Raw genomic sequence first — 5,146 nt, forward strand, 5'->3', positions numbered from 1 at the left:
GCTTATCTAAAGTGACCACTCTCCTTACAATGTGTATGATAATCAAGGTGGGCCATTTCCAGGATAAATCCAGGGTTTAACAAGAACGTCTGAGGGGGCGGGGGGGTTAGGAAAAAACAAGGGGAAATAGGCTACCTTGCATAATGACTAAGCCACTTCCAGTCTCTATTCAAGCCTAAGTTAATTGTATCCAATTTGCAAATGAATTCCAATTCAGGAGTTTCTCGCTGGAGTCTGGATTTGAAGTTTTTTTGTTGTAAAATAGCGACTTTCATGTCTGTAATCGCGTGGCCAGAGAGATTGAAGTGTTCTCCGACTGGTTTATGAATGTTATAATTCTTGACATCTGATTTGTGTCTATTTATTCTTGTACATAGAGCCTGTCCAGTTTGACCAATGTACATGGCAGAGGGGCATTGCTGGCACATGATGGCATATATCACATTGGTGGATGTGCAGGTGAACGAGCCTCTGATAGTGTGGCTCTGATCCACGAGTAATACGGGCACACACGAACTGATAATAACCCAACCTGCTGGGCCAAATCCCTCCCCCTGCCCTGCTCGAATACAATGAGAGAAACCCTCGGCAGCGCCCCTTACCCAGGAATCCCGTCACAGCCTCCTGGAGATTGTTCTCTCGAGGGAAGTCCTGGTTCTTTTTTCCAGCTCAGGGGACTCAGGCACCGGATGCGGAGACGTAGCCTTCTCATCCCTGCAGAGTCACGAGCGTGTTTATTCCTCCCATTCCTTTGCTCTAAGTTCCTGCCCCCCAGAGCCAGATGGGGAGTGGGTGGGAGCTGGGCCACAGGCAGGGCTAACGGGGCCGTGACCTCTGCTGCCCAGGGAATTTACTGCCTGCACAATCTGCCGGGGCCGGCCTGGAGACTGGGGGCCTCTCTCCATCCAGAGAGAAAACCCAGCCCAGGCAGGGCCAGCTCCCCTCATACCTGGCCCAGCCCCACGTTCCCTACAAGGGCCTGGAGGGGCTTCTCCCAGGGATGAGAGAGGGGCCCATTCTCCATGCCCAGCTTCTTCTCAGCTTCTCCTCTTAGCCTCCAAGGGGCCTGGTCACTCCCCATGGGGTGGGGGTTCTGGGACTGAGACACTGCCCCACGAGGGCCTGGGCTGGGACACTCAGCTCTTTCCCCACAGGCCCTTGGGGCCCCCTCACACGGGACAGGCTCTGGGCCATGACAGAGCTGGGGCCAGGTCCCAGCTGGGCCATCGGGGTGACAGGCTCTCAGCCCCATTAATGATCCCCCAAGCCAGCCTGGTCCCAGGGAGCGTTCTCCAGCCCAGAGCTGTGGGGCACTCCCCTTCCCAGGGTGGGTCACACAGACACAGCAGCAGCAGCCCCAGGGCTATGGGGATGGAGGGGGGCTGGATCCAGAGGGTGAGACCGTCCCACGGTCGGGATGCTGGGTCTGCTGCCTGGGCTCTGAGCCCTGGTCTACACTAGGACTTTAGGTCTCATTTAGCAGCGGAGACGTAGCCTTCTCATCCCTGCAGAGTCACGAGCGTGTTTATTTCTCCCATTCCTTTGCTCTAAGTACCTGCCCCCCCAGAGCCAGATGGGGAGTGGGTGGGAGCTGGGCCACAGGCAGGGCTAACGGGGCCGTGACCTCTGCTGCCCAGGGAATTTACTGCCTGCACAATCTGCCGGGGCCGGCCTGGAGACTGGGGGCCTCTCTCCATCCAGAGAGAAAACCCAGCCCAGGCAGGGCCAGCTCCCCTCACACCTGGCCCAGCCCCACGTTCCCTACAAGGGCCTGGAGGGGCTTCTCCCAGGGATGAGAGAGGGGCCCATTCTCCATGCCCAGCTTCTTCTCAGCTTCTCCTCTTAGCCTCCAAGGGGCCTGGTCACTCCCCATGGGGTGGGGGTTCTGGGACCGAGACACTGCCCCACGAGGGCCTGGGCTGGGACACTCAGCTCTGTGGGGCACTCCCCTTCCCAGGGTGGGTCACACAGACACAGCGGCAGCAGCACCAGGGCTATGGGGATGGAGGGGGGCTGGATCCAGAGGGTGAGACCGTCCCACGGTCGGGATGCTGGGTCTGCTGCCTGGGCTCTGAGCCCTGGTCTACACTAGGACTTTAGGTCTCATTTAGCAGCTTTAAATCGATGTAAACCTGCACCCGTCCACACGATGAAGCCCTTTATTTCGACTTAAAGGGCTCTTAAAATCGATTTCCTTACTCCACCCCTGAGAAGTGGATTAGCGCTTAAATCGGCCTTGCCGGGTTGAATTTGGGGTACTGTGGACACAATTCGACGGTATTGGCCTCCGGGAGCTATCCCAGAGTGCTCCATTGTGACTGCTCTGGACAGCACTCTCAACTCGGATGCACGAGTGTTTGCCGTTGCTCTGACGCAGGGAGGGGCGACTGACGACACGGCTCACAGGGTTGGCTTACAGGGAGCTAAAATCAACAAAGGGGGTGGCTTTACATCAAGGAGTATTTCAGGCAGGACTTCACGGAGGGTTCCAATAAGAAATGGTGCACCGAAGTTATTGTTCTTATTGGAACGAGGAGGTTAGTCTGGCCTCTGCTTGATACATGGCTAGATTTACCTCGCTGCACCTTCTCTGTGCGTGACTGCAGTGTGACCTAGAGGAATGAGTCCCCTAGACGGGGGTGTGTGTGTGTGTGTGTTTGCAAATGAGTACAAAACAAATCTGGTCTATTTCTTGTTTTGATCCACTCCATCTATCTTTTACATCTTTGGCTGGCAGCAGACGGTGCAGAAGGACTGCAAGCCATCCACATCTCATGGCTGCTCGGCAGAAGATGGTACAATAGGACTGCTAGCCATCCACATCTCATGGCTGCTCGGCAGAAAACGGTGCAATAGGACTGCTAGCAATCCGTATCGCCTGCCTGCTCACCATAAGATGGTTCAATAGGATTGACTGCAGGACTAAAGAGAATGACCGGATCAAGTCACTCCAAATTTAGTCCCTGCGCCCATGTCTGCCGAGGCGCTCCTGATCAACCTCACAGAGGCGACCAGGAGCACCTCGGACATGACGATGACAGCTACCAGTCCTATTGCACTGTCTGCTGCCCCAAGGCAATGGGTTGCTGCTGCTGTGTAGCAATGCAGTACCGCGTCTGCCAGCACCCAGGAGACGTACGGTGACGGTGAGCTGAGCTGGCTCCACGCTTGCCGTGGTCTGGCGTCTGCACAGGTAACTCAGGAAAAAAGGCGCGAAACGATTGTCTGCCGTTGCTTTCATGGAGGGAGGGAGGGAACGGGGGCCTGACGACATGTACCCAGAACCACCCGCGACAATGTTTTAGCCCCATCAGGCACTGGGATCTCAACCCAGAATTCCAATGGGCAGCGGAGACTGCGGGAACTGTGGGATAGCCACCCACAGTGCAACGCTCCGGAAGTCGACGCTAGCCTCGGTACTGTGGAAGCTCTCCGCCGAGTCAATGCACTTAATGCACTTAGAGCATTTTCTCTGGGGACACACACACTCGACTATATAAAACCGATTTCTAAAAAACCGACTTCCATAAATTCGACCTAATTTCATAGTGTAGACATACCCTGAGTCTTTCCCAGCACAACGAGGCGTGGGGGCAGACGGAGCCCGGATGTATCTGCTCACAGCACTTCTGACACCCTAGAGGGGAAGGAGAGACAGAGCAGAGAGTCAGTGCCCATGGCCCAGCCGGCCCCCTGCCCCAGAGGGGTCACTCTGCTCCCCCAGCCCCGGCCCCACAGGCTGCTCCCCCAGCGGGGTGGAGCACTGAAGGGCTGTGCTAGTGGGCGCAGAGCCCCGTTCACACCAGATGTTCCTCAGGGACGGGACGGCCGGGTCCTCTGTGCTGAGCCCAGGGCTGGAACAGCCTTTCACCAGCCTCCCCCCACCTCCCCGACAGCCCAAACTCCTGTCTCTCTGCAGCCCTGGGCCCCTGGCCCTGCAGACGCCCCGGGCCGTGCTCCCTGCACTGAGTTACCCTGTCAGCCCGAGTGACTCAGGGGCCGTCTCCTCCCTGCACTGGGCTCTGGGCGCATCTGACACTGTCTCACCTGCAGCAATTCCAGCACCGGCTGCTTATGCTTCCTCTCCAGCTCTGTGATCAGGGCGCTGAGCCGGGAAATCTCCTCACCCAGGTGGGTGGCATTTTCCTCCCTCCTCCTCCCAATCGCCTCGTCCAGCTCTCCCAGCCGGGCCAGGAGGAGGCGCTCCTGTTCAGCCAGAAACTGGCGCAGCCCCTCGCACTTGGACACCACCAGCGGCCGCTCCACTTCCGTCTGCCTCTGGGGTGCACAGAGAGACGCAGGGGCAGGGCAGGGACACGGGGAGAGCGGGTGTCATGGGAAATAGGACAAAGCCTTGTCCGGGCTCCACAGAGCCTTTCATTCAATATCTTTGCCAGAGTCACTGTGGCTACACTAGAGCTTTTGCTAGTATAAAAATGTGACCCAAAATCACCAACCCCCAGCCCGTCCCCATCACTGTCCCAGCACCAGAGTGAAGTGCAGACCAGGCCGTGGCAAATGGTGCTTCCCAAACTGCCCAGTGGCATCACTGGAACGTCTGACACTCGAACCCTGGGATCAGCAAAAGTCTCCCCCGCTCCGCCCCGACCCCTGCCACATCTGTGTCTGTTCAGTGTTTCACTGGCCTCTCCCTCTGGCCCCCACTCCCAGTGCTAGAGAGACAGAGCCAGAGGCTGCTCCCAGCTACCCTGGTGTAAACCCACTGACCCCAGTGGGAACTAACACCAGGGTCCCAGAGGAGTCTGACCCTGACCCCACTGACTTCGGTGGGGTCACTCCTGATGTACACCAGGTACCTGAGAGCAGAGCTGCCCTGCACTGGTTACAATGACCCTGACCTGTCTCCCTGTAGCGACCCTGGAAACCCTTTAACCTTCTGAATGACCCAGACCCCAAGCAGCGCAGAGACCCCCTGCTGCTGTCGCTGACACCCCTGTGCAAAGCGGCCGGGCAGGGCAGGGCACCTACCAGGAGCCTCTCACTCTCCTTGTCCCAGTCAGATTTCAGGCCCAGGAGCTCTTCTGTCTCCTCCCACAGATGCTGCAGGCGGCTCAGGATTTGCTCCTGCAAACAGACAATGGCTCTGGGGGCTGGTTTGGGGTCACTGGTTTGTGCCCAGCGATAA

Source organism: Natator depressus, chromosome 11 (genome assembly GCF_965152275.1).
Source record: "Natator depressus isolate rNatDep1 chromosome 11, rNatDep2.hap1, whole genome shotgun sequence".
NCBI classification, from domain to species: Eukaryota; Metazoa; Chordata; order Testudines; family Cheloniidae; genus Natator; species Natator depressus.